We start from the raw sequence: 17,441 nt of genomic DNA, 5'->3' as shown, positions 1-17,441 counted from the left end.
TAGCCAAAATCTGCGCTGATGTAGAAACAGCCCAAGCACTCTCAGAATTCCTGAACTTATTGCACAATTCGGGAAGCAAATTATGCACAAACTTGTCAACGAACAACCGTTGACCACCTTCTGTACTCATATCCTGACCACTATGGTCGATGAACGTCTCTTCGAACCTAATGAAAAAGTCAGACACACTTTCGTCTTTCTTCTGCTTGCACGCAGACAATTTGTCCCAATTGGCACGCATAGTAGGCATCAAAGTCTTCATATATTCAATAATCCTACCAGGAAGGTCAGCAATCACATCCTCTGGTTTAGCACCACCAACTTGTCTAGCATCTGCGGCTCTAAGATTATTCCATGTATCACCTAACTCTTGCGCATGATCCGTATGACGAATCAATCCCCATAAAGGCTGTGGAACTACATTTCCAAACAACATGTCTATATCAGCCAAATTCATAATGCATGATTCCGCAGTCTGAGCTAATTCCTTATAGTACCCTGCAGGATTTTTACGTGGATCAGGCAAAGTCTGCTTAAGGGCTAAAACTTCAGCACGCTTCCATGGAACATGTACCCAAACACGCTGAAAATGCGGCAGAACAGGTGGAACAGCTTGTGCATCACCAGGTCTCCAAACCTGGGGAACCTCTCGCATCGGGTATTGTCGCACCTTTCTCCTAACTGAAGAATCAGGCTCAAACAGTCGCTGAGAAGGAGATTCACTCCTAAGCGATAACAACGTCGCAACTGTTTTCTCAACCTCAATACCCACTAAAGTTCCCTTCGCAAACTCAGACCGTATACGGAACAACTCAGGCGGAGCTTGTCCTAACTCACCATCTTCCCATTCTTCACAAAGGAAAGAACACATCATATCGAAAACATATCTCTGTGTCGGTGCTCCCCATTGACTGAAAACATCCATAACACACTCGAGACTATAGTGCAAAGGATAAGTAACCCATTTTCGCGCTAAGTGATCCAACACTGTCCGCTCAGCGGGACCAGGCAATTGGCTATGCAATTGCGTACGCTCTGCAACAGGAGACATACCCAATGACCTAAAAAGAGGAGAAAAGAGACCAACAACAGTATCGGTCATTCTCTGTCGAACAGAAGGAGAAGTTGACAAAAGAACAGGAGACAAAGCAGAATGAGAGGAAACCAAAGTCGGAACAGTAGCAGAAGGAGCAGGCAATACAGACGTAGAAGTAGCAGACGAAGGAGGTAGAAAAGGCGGCGGCTCTTGAGGAGGCTGCGCCAACGAAACAAAAGCCAACGTAAGAGGAGCTGGCTGTTGAGGAATAACAGGTGGCAAAGCAACCGGAGGTTGCGCAACTACAGGAGGCGGAGGTGCTGTAGCACTCTGCACATAAGGGGGTGGCGAACTCAATAGGTGCGACATTAAAGGATCTTTCACAAGATCTTTCTTTTCTTCCTGCTGTTGAAATGGTAGAGCTGGATAGCACTTGTCTACCTCTAGTTTACGTTGCCTAAACAACTGTTCGCTTTCTTGTTCTTCCTCATTATCCCTAAACTGTATAGCAGCTTGCACCATTGACATACCTTTTTCTCTCTTATTTCGCTTCGCTAACTTGATTTCTTTCTGTTTGGCTTCCTTTCGCCATAAGCGGAAAGAGTCAAACATTGCCGGCCGGGCTTTCTTCTTGAACAGTTTAACTTCGAGATTGTCTAAAATCTCTGTTTCAAAGCTACTATAACGGGGCCACTGTAGGACACCGTCTTTCCTGGTATACCTAATCCATACTTCATTATACGTAATGGGGCCCACGCCATGTTTTAAATAGAGCTCATAGGTCGGAGTTCCAATCAGAGGAACCGGACACGAATCCTCCAATCGGGAATCCCTATTACAACCACAACAAAATATCTTTCCAAGTCTGCTAAGACCAGGCATCTTCGCTCACTAGTCTAGCTTCAAACTTCAAGGGAATATCAAAAACGGTAGTCTCGCGAATACACGAGTCCCTCGGCTTTGAGGCCTGCAGGTCTCAAATCAAAGAATCCCAAGGGGATACCAAAACAAAACTAAGGACTGGGAGACGCTCCACTCATACTTAATTGAAATGTCGATGACGTCGCCAGAAGACCCGTCTATCGTCTCGCTCTACAAATCGTCTAATGGCTCCAAGACAGGGCGACAGTCAGGGCAGCAGTCCTTCGTAGCCGTCGGAAAGCGAGGAACCTCACAGCAAAGACTTTCGGACCACCACGACATACAGGGGTCGATGAAGTGGAAGGTCTTCCTCCAGAATTTTCACACGAAGCTCCTCACGATCTTCAGGCTTGGACCGGTACCGCTGAAGTCGCCCCACGTTAGGCGCCAACTGAAGAACCGGGTTTTAGAACCCAGCGGCGCCAGGGAAAACGCCTGATGTCTTCGAGTTCCCCAGCCTTGGCAAACAGAGACACGGGACACTTCTCGGTGACGTCAAAGACCAAGTTTATTGGCTGCAACCAGGAACAGAGATCCTAGAAGTACAACACGGTGTATGTTCTCAGGAGACTGCACACTTTAGTATTGCGAGACATCATCTTTTATGCTAAAAATCACATTCCTGACTAGCATCAATTATTTACAAACGGACCAATCACATGGTGACATTTCAAACGTATCGCATAACGACAAACCCACTTTTGGTTGTCCAGCCCACCAGAAATGACAAGGCAAAATCCAACATTCTTCTTTAAACAAGGCCGGACAAGCCCATAATAAAAAGACCTCAACCCAAATCACAAATTAAACCATAAAAGAAAGGAACAGAAGCAGATGAGAAGCAAGATAGAAGGATGTGTGCGTGTACCATAAACTCAGCAATGTCCTGCTCTTTGAGCTCTATCTGACCGGCTGTCTAACAAGGAACTGGCTCAACGAGGTCAGCCTCGGGCAAAGGAGTCAGCTCGTTCAGGTCACACAAAAGTCAGCTAAAGGTGTACGTGTCCCAGAGACTCGTTCGGCCACAGTCATCAGCCTATGTGAGGGAAACCACACACAAAATGGCTGCCGCACACAAAATGGAACCGGAAGGTTCGAACGGAATCCCTGAATACGTAGTGTTCGCATTGATCGGTTATGACGAAAATACTCGTACATACCGCACTCGTCATTTGCGGTCCGCTGATACCAAAATCTTCTAGGTACGACTACCTTTATTGAACAGGTTCAGAATCACGGAACCTCAGAGTCTGTGGTGGTCTGGAGGGTGGGGTATGCCGGGTGGGTGTTGTGGCCCTCTTGGGTGTCACGGCTGCATGATGAGTGGCTCCATGGCATCTGTTGTCCTTCCAATGACGCACTGCGCTGGGCTCCCTTTTGTGGTGCAGGCTGTCGTCCGACACTAAACACCAAGTCAGAGCAGGTGTTTATTTCCTACTGGTAACGCGCCTTATCGCCTGTTTTGTGTTCTTTTAGCCGATCTGGCTGGTCGTTGTGAATGTTGAGGTGTCGTGTTCTCACTGCTTTTTGCACGGGAACGCCTACTCTGCATTTTACTAGCGATAGTTGAGGGTGTCCTTTGTGGCGATGTTTTTTGACGCTGCTTTTGCGGGTAAACTGGTGCTGTGGGCTGTCAGCACCAGCTTGTGAATGGGGTGGTAAATTTACCATGACTTTGACTGCGATAAAGTGCCATTAATTCGGCGATAGCTCCTTGTGAATATGCCCATATGTATTTCAATGGCTGGGGGTGGGGCAGGCCGATGAGAACAAGGAGGAAGTGGGTGGCAACAATTTGTTGATTATGACAGAGAGGCAGGCTGTAGGAGGGGTGCAGGGAGCTGCTCTCCTTGCAGGAGCACATGTTTAGTTTCACACTGAAAAAAACATTAGGGACCTGAGCACACAGAGTGCTCCTTATCTCCACCATAGAGGCCCTAGAAAAGGAAGGAACCAGATGCAGACAACAATGGCACTAGTGGCCTAAGAAGTAAGTGTGCAACAAAGCCTCTGCATGAGGAGCATTGCCATCCCACCTCCTCCCTACTTTAGCAGATACAGAGGAAGTAGAGTTATTGATGGGCCACTTCAGTCTGCAGTTTGGCAAGCAAAGGCTATAATGATCTTGGGAAGGTGAATGATTGAAAGTAAGGATGGGTGGATGGATAAGTGAATGGATGAATGAGTGGATGTAAGAATGGAAGGGTGAAAGGGAGAGAGATGTATGAATGAATGAAAGGGAGGGTGGATGGATGGATGGATGGATGGATGGATGGATGGATGGATGGATGGAGGAGTGAAAGGATGGATTGGTGTATGATGAGAGAAAGGATGGAGGGAGCATGGCATAACGAGGAGAAATGTTTTAATTTTTCCTCGTTTTTTCCTCTTTCCTCATTCATTCTGCAGCACACATAAAACAAGGAAAATGCCTCCCTGGATTGTTTTTGTGCAGGAAGGTGTCCCTTGCTGCAAAAAAAACAATTCTGCCAACAAAGCAGACAAAGGTGCCTGTGTTGGTGCTAATCACCAAATTGTGCGCTGACATTGGCTGGAAGAAGAGGAATGCACTGTATCTTGTAGATACTAGGCATTCCTTTTCTTTTCGAGTTGGTGTAAGGCAGCTCAGCAAAAAGATGTGGCACTGCCCTATGCCAAATCTTTGTAAATGAGTACCTAAGTGCAAGAAATTATAATAGACACTTCAAGAAGCTAATTGGAATTCAAACTAAGAATTACGCCTCACCACCGCAAATAAGGCAATGGATTGTGCAGGTTGAATATTTTTTTTTATCTCAGTGACTCCTTTTGTACGTTTATTGCTTTTTGCTTATTGTTATTCATGATTAATTTATTGTTAAATAATTATTAATTGGTAATTAATTATTATTAATTGATAATTATTTTATTTGTATTAATGTATTATTGGAGTGGGTTGTGGGTTTGTAGGGGAATAGGGTGGGAAGTAACATATTTGTAATGAAGCAATTAATTAAGAAAAATTGAGTATTGCTGTTTTTTTGTTATTTAGTTATTAATCGGGTAATAATTTTTATTAAATAATATGTATTGGTATTTAGATTTTTTTGTTTGTAAATTAATTATTAATGTGTTATTCATTTCTTATTAAATATTGTTTTTGGGTATTGATAATTATGTTTTGTTAATGATTTAATAATCGGTTTTTAATTGTTATTACATATTATTTATTGATAATTTTGTTTTTGTTTAATTATTAATTGCAAATTTATTGTATTAATTGATTAATTGAAAATTAATATAATTTAGTGAAATTTTATGTGGAGTGCGTTGTGTCTTTATTCGAGAATATGGTGGGAAGTATTTAGTATTATTAAAGTAATTATTATTTTTGATATATTTGTAGTTTTTTTTTAATTCATTACTAAATCATCATTTCATTACAAAATGTATTTCATTTATAAGTATGTTATTTTTAACATCTACGTTGTCCAACACATACCTTACTGTTGCACTCACTGGAGTGGGAATAGTAATTTTAGCCGTAAGCTATCCAGCGCTTTCCCTACTGTTGCACTCTCTGGAGTGGGAATACTAGTTTTTAGCCCTACGCTATCCAACGCTTTCCCTACTGTTGTACTCTCTGGAGTGGGAATAGTAATTTTTGCCCCTACGAGATCCAACACTTTCCCTACTGTTGCACTCTCTGGATTGGAAATTGTAATTTTTACCCATACTCTATCCAGCGCTTTCCCTACTGTTGCACTCTCTGAAGTGGGAATAGTAATTTTTACCCCTACGCTCTCCAGCGCTTTCCCTCCTGTTGCACTCTCTGGAGTGGGAATATAATTTTTACCCCTACACTATCCAGCGCTTTCCCTATTGTTGCACTCTCTGGAGTGGGAATAGTAATTTTTACCCCATGCGCTATCCAACGCTTTCCCTACAGTTGCACTCACTGGAGTGGGAATAGTAGTTTTTACCCCTACGCTATCCAGTGCTTTCCCCACTGTTGCACTCTCTGGAGTGGGAATAGTAATTTTTACCCCTACGCTATCCAACGCTTTCCCTAAAGTTGCACTATGTTGAGTAAGTATATATATCAATTTATATCGATATGTTTAATTTATTTTAACATTATATGTATTAGTTATTTGTAAATATGTTTTAATATTGTTAACTATATTTCTTTTAATTATATATTTTATCTACCTAATTTTACATTATTAAATCAATTAAAAAAACGGTATTTTTAACTTCAATATTTTTGACAAAAACCATGTTTTTTATATTTTTGCGCATACGTTTATGTAGTTTGGACTTCGATATTTTTTACTTCTATATTTCTGTGTCGATATTTTTGTAGGTCAATTTTATGTCCTTCGAAATTCTGTCACACGTTCGTTTTATAATGGCCCTTATGCTTCAGTAAGGGTGTCATCCTTTTGAATGTTTGTTTATGTCTCAAAGATTTCTTCCTTTTTAAGTTTCAAATAAATTACAAGGTGTCCATTTAGGTTTTCCAATAATCAGAATTTGCTCGTTGAATGCTATTTTGATATTGTTTTACAGAACATTATACCAGTCTGCTATTGAAAGCACTTTTTGCACTTGCCTGAAATTGCATCTATACTCATCTCAGATTATTTACCTTGGCCCCAGTCCGGTCTTCCTTGTCAGCTCTGTAAGGCTTTCTGTTGACTTTATAATGTTAACATGGATACCATATCCAAACGAGAACCTTTTTGAGCAGCCGCGGTCTGTGCAGGTAACAGCGGTGGAGTTGCATTTGGGGGGATTGCGAGGGACGATGCAATGTAGCAATGAAGGTGACTAAAGGGTGGTAATTCAGGGGTCATTGAAGGTCGTTACAGAAGCCCCTAGTATTGAGGGGCTTCCGTAGCGGCCTTCAGTGACCCCTGAATTACCACCCTTCAGTCACCTTCATTGCTACACTTTCCTAGCTTTGCCTTACAGAAGCTTTGTTTTTGCATATTATCATGAAAATGTTTACAAAACATACAACTAGCAACAATATTCTTAAGGAAGTGGTCTTGTTTACGGAATTAAGGCTACTGCCCTCGCGGAGATGCATCCCACACAGCAGGATGATTGCATTGATTATTTCGAGACAGTACTGATGCTCCATACAGAAAATGCAATTACACCTCGGTTTACTGATGAATCTCATTAAGAAATCTAATCCTCTCCATTCAATTATGAGCGTTTTGTATAGTAACATAGCAATGACCATTATGTACAGTAACATAATGTATAGTAGATTTACATCTGAAAGCAAGCATTTAAGAACGAAGGGACTGAGAAGGATTGTGCTTAACTCACTGTGAACTCTAAAAGAAAGGAAGATATGCAACCCATCAGTGATATATTTTTTAGTTTAAATGAGCCAAGATGGTGATCCAAAACACTACTGAAAGTAAAGTACAAGTGAATATTATACATAATCTTAACCAATTCTACATTATTCATACTTCCACCATGTTTGTTTGTTCATTTTGTTTTCCAGTAGGTAATCCATTTTGTGTGATCTTTTCATATGGAACAGCTAGGAGTCAGGTAAGATTAGCAGACAGAAGCCCTTCAGGAATCATGAATGTTTATCGTTAATGAAGGCAATGAAACAGCAGTCCAAACACTTGCAAAAGGAGGCAAAGGATCATGGGACAGTACTCAGGATAAAATTCACCTGACATCAGAGTGGGTCTCATGTATAAATATTATACGCCGAAGATTCTATCAGTGCTCCTTGTACGATATAACACAAATATGAAATCAGTTAGATCTTACAGGTAATGCTGGATATTTTAAAATTAATCTGTGGGTTCCTGTGAGATAGTTTGCAGTCTCTCAAAAGCCTTTGCCTCGGGCCTAGATTTCTGTTCAGACTGAGCACAACGGAAGCCCAAATTCACTCGGGCGACGTGGCCGTGCTGGATAACTCATACAATGACTGAGTCTTTGACAGAGTCACAAGCACGTCGTTTTTATTATTTTAATTTTGGGAATCACTATATCATCATTTTAAAGGAGGATAACAGTCACAAACTGTGTGCTTGAAGGGCACGCGCTGGCTTGGGCTGGTGCAATCTGCCTACTTCTTAGGGCCAGTACTTTAGAGTAAAGACAGAGGCTGGATTCGCTTCCCAAAGAAAGGCTGCAGAATACGAAAACAATAACTATTAGCAAAAGGTACGCATGCTAAATGCCATGTACGCATGGTCTGGGACTACCGACCACCCCCCCTCATCATGCAACAATATTTACCAATTCACATAGTAATCAGTCTGCGAGAGAATTCTTTTGGAAGGCAGGGGGTCTCACGACCCCCGTCCGTATTTATTAAAATAAAGGACCCTAAGGACCTTAAATTGCTGCTCACCGATTATGACCTTACCGCCTGACCAACGCAATAAATACGACAATTAGAAACCTGTAAAGGGAAAAGGGCCTAAGGAGAAAACCAGTAAATCGCATCAACACAACCTATTAAGCACGTTTAAACACATATTGCCTGTACAAGGGAAAAAGGCCTAAGGAAGAAAAGCACAACCATAATTACAGCATGAAAACCCATCAGCGGTGATACCTACCAATGTCCCAATTGAATTCTGCTAACAGGGATGGAGGGTGGGGAAAATTATCAGCCCCTACAGTAGGGGCGAGGAGCGAGCCTGGGAGGCGCGGGCACAAAGAGGGTTCTTCCTGCGCCCCCCAGGCTCTTAACCCCCTTTTGGTCCCGCCCCTTGACCCGGAAGCACTCACCCGCTTCCGGGCCAACGGCGGGACCGACCAATCAATCGGGGCAAGGGGGGCCAGGCCCAGCCACGCATGTGTGGGGGCCGAGCGGCCCCCCTTTCCTCATGGTCTGGGACTACCGACCACCCCCCCCTCATCATGCAACAATATTTACCAATTCACATAGTAATCAGTCAGCGAGAGAATTCTTTTGGAAGGCAGGGGGTCTCACAACCCCTCGGCCGTATTTATTAAAATATGAAAACAAATTAAAAATGATTAAAATAAACATTATTTACATAATTATTAAATGCAAAATTCAGACATTAGATTTACAGCAAGTTAGACAGTTATGATGGGCTTACCTTAACAAATGTCTAATACAGCGTGTTTCCTAACCGAATCTAACATCCTACATTCAATTTTGCATTCGAATAATTTGTGGGCCTACGGCAAGGTCGTTAACCGGTGTCAGATCATTTCCCCAGCTACACCCTCACGTCTGAGTGCACATGCGCGACAAGGGCCCGGTTACCGGGAGAGTTCGTCCCTCTCCTGATTACCCTCGTACACTCCGTGAACTCCATTTGACCAAAAAGGAGGGCCCTTACACTCGCGCCATTTGCTAACGTCATAGTGTATGTGCGGGGTGGCTACCAGCCCGAGGAAAGCGTGACTCTCTCCCCCGCACCCTTCCAAGCAAGCGGATATCCTGCCCCTGAAGTTCTAGGAAGACCAGTGGCCCCTCCCCCTGGGCAACCCCATTCACTAATGGTGCCGCCCCCTAAGGACCTTAAATTGCTGCTCACCAATAATGACCTTACCGCCACAGGCCAGCATAGTTGACCGACTATCTGGCCCCCCCAAAATGCCTACACTGAAAGGTCATCCCTCCTGGCAAAACCTTCTATCCATGCCAGTATGTTACTTACCTGTAGTGGACCCCACCCCGTAAGTAGAACTGATCCCCCAAATGTACCCGTGTGGGATACTCTGCAGGTTAGGTGTTCGAAACAGCTACTCGATCTTATTGTTGACCCTCTTTACCGAGTAATTCAACACCCTGACTGATTCACCCCCCTCCACTGGAGTCTAGGTATCAACTGTGACCACACTATGGTGCAATCTGGTAACAACTTCGCCAGCCAGCCCATCGCTGAAATAATCTCTTCCAACAAGACCCTTCTGCCTAGCTCCGCCACTGAGGGCGGTGGGGTATGTCTTTCGAATAAGTCTGAGATGTAGCCCCTAAGCTGGCTAAGGCGGAGCCCCCCTCTGCCATGAAAGGAGACATTGAAACCCCCGCACTCAACCATCCATCTACCCCCTCCTGAAAGGAAAATTGGTTTAGCACGCTTCACATAAGAATGACCAACCACCCACACTACATGTGTCTTCCTCTTGTCTTCTTGCCGTTGCCGAGATGTTGATGGTTGCATTTGCTGACCCTGTCGTAATTTCCGTCCTGCGTCACAGGCCCGAGAAACTAAAAGATAAACATAAACAAGGCAGGGGTCAGGGGAGGTGAACTGACCCTTACAGCATGTGCAGTCGCACATAACACTTATAGGCATTTGAAGACCATCTCCCAATTCTCCTCACACTGTTGGCATGCAGACCTCTTGCAGTGGACTCGGTGGCCGCCCCATCCAGAAAGAATGTGTTCCAAATTTGTTGGGGTTCAAACCTGCTCTGGCAATAGTCAGTGCTAACATCCTTTGGAACTGAAACCTGGTCAATGGGGTACCATCCGCATGAATTAACAATGTCCTCATTGCCTCACCTGCCCTTTGTCTGATGAATGCCTCTACATGCGACACTGGGCAGCACAGGTTGTTCGGTGCCCAGTGTAGCACCAAACTCTCTCCCCAGGCCTCCTGATCAATCTTAGATTTCCGAATGGTAATCCACATTGAGTCACCCCGTATAGTGGTATCTGTCAGCTGTAGGCCACCTAACCTGTCGAGTTTGTTTCTAGCCACTAGTTCACTTACCCGCAATGCCCCGTAAAATGCCAGGGAAAAGGCGGCTGTGAATAGGAGTACCTCTCCAGCCAAGCTGCATGTGTCCGGGAGGACGAGCAATACCACTGCCAACCGTTCTAGACCTATTGGCCTTCTGCCATCGGCGGTGTTTGCCCGTAGGCGCCGCCACCCCTTCATCGCCTTTTGTACTAAGGAGCTTTTCGTCGGATCACTGGCCCCCCTTGTCTGTGCGAAGAAAGAGACAGCTGCCTTGTGTCTGCTAGCAGTCGCAGCTGAGCAATGTGTCCATGTATCCAGTAAAATGTGACTCCTGATCCCATTTGGTCTCCCAATCCTGTCCCAGAAAATTACAATAAGCCGTGAACGCCCCATCGTAAGCTGTCTTGGTCCTGGGAGCTAGGCTGGCTGCCACGAGGTCCTGTACTTGGGGGCACCAATCTGCCAAAGTGTAGATGGGAAGTGAGCTGGGAGGCCTCTGCAGCCGGTAGGTGTTCCCTGAATACCTGCATCTTAAAGCGAGAAAGGGCGTCAGCTGCGTTATTCAAGACCCCTGGAACATGTTTGGCCCTGAATTGCATGTTCGTCTTCATGCATCTTAGCACAATCTCCTTCATAAGGCGGAGTATCAACTTACAACGTGCTGCCTGTTGATTGATGCATTCCACTACAGTCATGTTGTCCGACCAGAAAATGACAGATCGATAAGACAATTGATCTGGCCAGACCTTTAAAGCAACCCAGATTGGGAACAATTCAAGGATACAATGTTTGCTGTCAAACCACTTTCCTCCCACCAAATGGGCCATCGTTGTGCTACTCACTTGTTGCCCAGTATGGCGCCAAACCCTACACTGCCAGCAGCGTCGGTCCATAGTCCTAACTCTGCTGAGGTCACAGTGGGGGTACCCCACAGTACTCTGACATTGAAATCCTCCAGAAATGCAATCCATAGCCGCATGTCCTGGCGAACCTCGACTGAGAGTCTCTGTGGTGGTGCTTATCGCGCAGGCCCTCCATGGCTTGCGCAATTGAGCGGGAAAATGGGCGTGCCATAGGGATGACCCTCAATGCAAAATTCAGCTGGCCAACTGTCTGCTACAACTGCTGTAATTTGACCTTCTCCTTCCCTAAACATTGTTGAAGGGCTGCCCTGAACTTCGCAATTTTTTCCTTGGGTAACCTGAAACAACCCTCTACGGAGTCAAGTTCTATGCCCAAGAATTCTAGGCATGTAGATGGCCTCACTGTTTTTCCTGGCGCCAGCAGGACCCCAAAAGCACGCATGAGCTCGCAAAACTCCCACAATGCCCACGCGCACGCCTGTGAGCCCGCCACCCCCAGCAAAAGAAAGTCATCAAGGTAATGCATCACATGATGGTGGCCCGTAGATTGCCTCAGAACCCATTCTAGGAAAGAGCTGAATGTCTCAAAGTAGGCACATGAAATGGAGCAACACATGGGCATACACATGTCCATATAATATTTGCCTTGAAAGGAAAAACCCAGCAGGTGTTGGTCAGATGGATGAACTGGCAGTAGTCTAAATGCTGACTCAATGTCCGATTTCGCCATCAATGCCCGGGGGCCCAGTGCTCTCAACATCTCTACTGCCTGGTCAAATGACGCATATTTTACACTACAAAATGCTCTCGTCAATCGCATCATTCAGTGATGAGCCCCTAGGCGCTGACAGATTGTGTATGAGTCTAAATTCGCCTTTCTCTTTCTTTGGAACTACTCCCAGAGGTGAACAGACAAAATTTGGTACTGGGATTTCAAGGAAAGGACCCGCTACTCTACCTAAGCGCAGTTCTTTTTCGATTTTCTTTGCTACCACCCCTGGATTGTGTTTAACTGATAACTGGTTTCTACACTGCGGTGTCCCGGTAAAACCCCCAGCTGGAATCCGGAAACAGTGGTGAAACCCTCTTTCAGCATCCTTGCGGAGGTATGATCTGGGTATCTATTGAGCCAAGGAATGATTGCCGACATGTCAATGGGGGAGTGTGCGACCTGGGGGTGTTCCCCGCTATTCTGATTTCCTTCTCCCCCTGTTACCTGAAGTGCTACCCTTTGACCGGCATGTCGTTTCTGGGTGGGAAGGGAGGCCGCATATGTAACACGCGTGTCTGAATTTGCACGTGCCCGGTGCCGTGGTGCATGTTCGCCTGTTGAAATCCCAGCACACCCCTTCCCGCCCGTATTACCTCTAGCTTTATTGGCCACTTCCTCCCCATGCGCTGCCCGAAAGGGCTGCTGTGGCTTGGGCGAATATCCTTTGTTCCAGTTAGTGCTAGCGCCTGCAGATTGCCCCCTTTCAAACTGAGAATGCCAGGAAATTGAGTCTACTTTGCCCCAGGCTAAAGATCTGTTAAATTCCCTAGCTTTCCTGAAAGCTATGTCATATTCTTTCCAAGCGTCCCCCCCATGATTCTCATTGAACATTGTAATCCTACTCTGGTAACAAGCCATCTCCACCTGCAACGAGGGGGAACGTTCAGCGGTAAACGCCATAAACACAGAAAAAGCCCTGATCCAGTTGATGAGTGTCTCCTCCACCCTGAATTTATACAACTGAGACCGCCATTTACTAGGCAACATCATATCTTTCTGTGATTTGGCATACTCCCACTGCCTGTTGTCAATCAGCAATGAGAAAATATTCACATATTTGTCTGCCCAAATCAACTCTTTCACATTCTGTGATACATGTTGTGCCAGATTCTCCCCCCTGGACGGCATTGTGCCGTCGCCCAATACCCGCAGGGCAACCTCCTTACCACTTTCAGCGAGTTGCGTTGGTTCTACGGTCTTGACTGTGCCCACAATTGCTCGCTGGACCTGTTTGGGGAGAAATTGGTGTGCTTGGCACGCTACCTTCACCCCTAGCCACCATGATTTTTGCAACCATTCTCTGGGCCTCGGCCGTGGGGTCAGCTGCGGAAGGTAACATGCCCCCAATCCCCAACCATGGAAGCACTGCCGCTATCTGTGCAGCCATTTCTGGGGGTACCTGACCCACCCCAAGAGGTGGGCTGACCGGGATTTCAGGCGGGACCACTGTCGGGGCTATGTTAATAGGCGGCGTGGCTGGAGCCGGCGCTACCGGTGCGCTTATTGGGTTAGGCGGGGCTGGCGTGGGCATCTCAGGTGATGTAGGCGCTTCGCTAGGGACTGGCTCCGGGGATCCCCCTACTATACGGGGCTTGGGGGGGGGGACTACAATCCTTCTTAGCTCTGACACATTTGGGTGGGGCCTCAAAATCCCCCCTCGGTCTAGGTGACACTATTACCCGCTTGGGCCTCCCAGATGGCCTTGCCTGTGCCTCAACCCTCGCATCCAGTTCCGCCACAGTCTTTCCCAATTTATCCACCTTCCACAATCTCTTGTCCATTGCTGACATTCTGCGCATCATGGTTTGAAACATTAGCTCCATGTGCAAATTCCCTGCACCACGTCTACCAGACATTCCTATTGTTCCAGCACCTGCACTGCACAATATGTTAATTATGGGCACAATGTGCCTTGTACCTGATCCAAGTTGGAGGCTCACAGGCTGGCCGTAAGCACCACGCAACTGTGACCGCACACCCAGCTAGCCTGGGTGTTTGGGCGAGCGAACTTTAGCCCCACGGCCTGCCAGAAGCAGTGAAATGCAGGCCTGCCCGTGTCCTCTGATTCCACCGTCCACCGAAAGCCCCTCCGCTACTCGGTCCGCAGCGCCCCTTTTCAGTATTCCTACGATGAAAGAAAAGTTAAAACCAATCCTGGCTCCACGAGACAGAGTCCTTTGCAGTTGGATAAAACACACTAGCTTTTGCTCTGCCCAGCAATCTACCACTGTCCCCCCAAATGTAACAATATCATCCAAAAGTGCTTGCTGCAATTAATTATATTAGGTAAACAGTCGATGAAGCAGTAGACTCAGTAGACTCAGTATCTGAAATAATGTGGCTGCCCTGTTTTATTCAAGCCTGTATCGCTTACAACAGGCCTGGAGGGATTTAATACCTTAAAAACAAGATTGAGACCGAGTCTGCAATCACTTACGGCTCATCGGTCCCCTTCTCCCTAAACGACCACCTGACTCTAGCATCCAGATGTAATTTGCAGCAATTGTGAATATTATGACTATAGTCAAGCAACCAGTAGGCTCAGTACTGAAACAAAGTGGCTGTACTGCTATATTTCAATTTGTCCTGCCTAATACAAGACCTTGGGGGCTTTTTTTATCTTTTAAAACAAATTAGGACAGGTTCTGTAAACAAAAAGGGTCAGCGATTGACTTGACCTTTAAAAGCCCCTGTGGTCCCCCATCCGACTATTGCCCTGGCCGACCCTGCTTCGCTTTCGAAATTGCCACGTGCACATGTACTGAGCAAACCTCTTGTACTCTGTGGGGCCGATTCCTGCACTGCAGCCGCCCCCGCCTACCCCGCACAATACCTCGTGTCCTGCTGGCTTGCCACATTCTGCCCTGCGAAACACTTCCTCGGTTGTGCCGGGTCCCTGGCGCTTCGCCGGTGCGCTCTCTCGGTATCAATCGCGTCCCCGCTCCTCAAAAGCCTCTCGATGCCGATGCCGGTTGTCTGCTGCTCCTCGCAAGCCTCTGGATGCCGATGCCGGTTGCTTGTTACGATCGCAGCGAAACGCCGACAGCCGCGCCTGCTCTTCGAAGCACCGCCGCTCACAATAACCTGCAAAAACAAACCAAGAAAATTATCAGCCCCTACAGCAGAGGCAAGGAGCGAGCCTGGGAAGCGCAGGCACAAAGAGGGTGCTTCCCGCGCCCCCCAGGCTCTTAACCCCCCTTTTGGTCCCGCCCCTTGACCCGGAAGCACTCACCTGCTTCCGGGCCAACGGCAGGACAGACCAATCGCTCGGGGCAAGGGGGGCTGGGCCCAGCCATGCGTGCATGGGGGCCGAGCTGCCCCCCCCTTTCCTAAACTTGCTATTATGGTATTTTGGTGTTAATTTAGATATTCGGGTGCTCATTATGACTTGTGTTATTCTACCCGCGGCGTGATCTCATGGTGCAGTAGAGCATTTCACACTTACGCTAGTTGTATGGCCCAGAATGATCGAGTCTGAAATTTCTGGGCCCGATAACCCTTGGCCCAGAGACACTCAAGCTCAGGCAGGCTGTAAGGCCTGGGGCTGTGACAAGCAGCATTGCACAGCCCTGCCTGTTGCCTACATCATTGCTGAGGAGAGCAATAACTGCTCCCTACAGCGGGCACACGCATGCCCTTCACTCCCACAACCTATTCTACGCCCCCGCTAACAGCACAGACGACTTCTATCTGCTCAGAACGGGCAGGAAATGTGATTGCAAATAATGCTTCAAAAAGTCCAAGGTAAATCTGTGTTTGAGCAGAGAAAAACTTGTAATGGCAACATTTTGCAGTGGAGATACCAGTGGCGGCTAGCGCTAACAAAATATGGTGGGCGTGATGGTACACGACTCACCATAAACTCGTTGGCGGTGGCTCCCGTCCTGTGCAGCACCTCTCTGCCAAAGATCCTTGTGACAAAGAGCAGGAAAGGGAAGGACATCGTTTCTGCTCGTGGAAAGCGAACAGAACCAATCCTGGAGCTGCTCTCTTGCTGCTTTCAGCTTGAGGGCAGCTCTAGATTTGGTTGGATCAGGCTAACCCAGCGCTAATTTTTTTGTGTTTAGAAAGCTTTATTGAATAAGATATGCCAAGTAAAACAATAAGTGAGTAGCCGCAAGGAAAGGAAAAGGCGAGATTTGTGTTAACTCCAGAGCGCTCCAAGCAGTGGCAGGAGGAGAAGACGAATTAGAGAGAAAGGGCCAGATTTGTTTTAGAGAGAAGGAAGAGTGAAAACGGACCAGATCAGGAAAGTTAACACCTCCCAAGTGCTTAGGTTGCTTAAGACGAAACCGGGATATCCTAGATTTACGGTTATTCCATAGAAAACGAACAAGAACGCGATTAATTTGCGTGAAGAAGTAAGCGGGAAGGGAAATGGGTAACATAGAGAGGTAAAAATTGATGATGGGGAGGAGCATCATTTTAACAGTTGCCAATCTACCCCACCAAGATAAAAATAAGGGAGACCAACGTTCTATGAGAGCAGAGAGCTTAGAAAGGATATCTTTATGATTGATTTGAATAGTCTCTTTAATAGAATTAGCATATAAAACACCCAGGCATTTAATACTTGTTGGATTCCATTCGAAACCAGAATCTCTAAACATATATGAAAGACAGTGCTTATTTAAAGGTAAGACTTCAGACTTATCAATATTCAATTTATATCCAGAGACTAAGGAGTATTCAGTGAGCAAGGAAAAGAGGGCTGGTAAGGAAGTGGACGGATTAGAAATATAAAGCAATATGTCATTAGCGTAAGCAGTGAATTTGATATCTAATGATTTGTAGACGAAACCAGAATAAGAGGTGGAGCACCGAATCTTCTCTAGGAAAGGTTCTAAGGCTAAAATAAAAAAGAAGGGGAGACAAAGGACAGCCTTGTCTAGTGCCCCTATGTAAAGGGAAGTGAGCTGACTGGGCACCGTTAACCCAAATCGAAGTGGAGGGGGCAGAGTATAATAGACGAATCAGAGAAATGATGTGGGGACTAAAACCATGCCAATGCAACGCCCCAAACATGAAATCCCAATTAACCCTATCAAATGCTTTCTCAGCATCAAGAGTAATAGCAGCCAGGGGAGTATTCATCTTGTAAGCAAGATGAATAATATTAAGAAAAGTTCTAGAATTATCGGTGATGGACC

This window comes from Lissotriton vulgaris, chromosome 4_1 (assembly GCF_964263255.1).
Source record: "Lissotriton vulgaris chromosome 4_1, aLisVul1.2, whole genome shotgun sequence".
Classification (NCBI taxonomy): Eukaryota; Metazoa; Chordata; class Amphibia; order Caudata; family Salamandridae; genus Lissotriton; species Lissotriton vulgaris.
Note: the sequence above shows the minus strand (reverse complement) of the source record.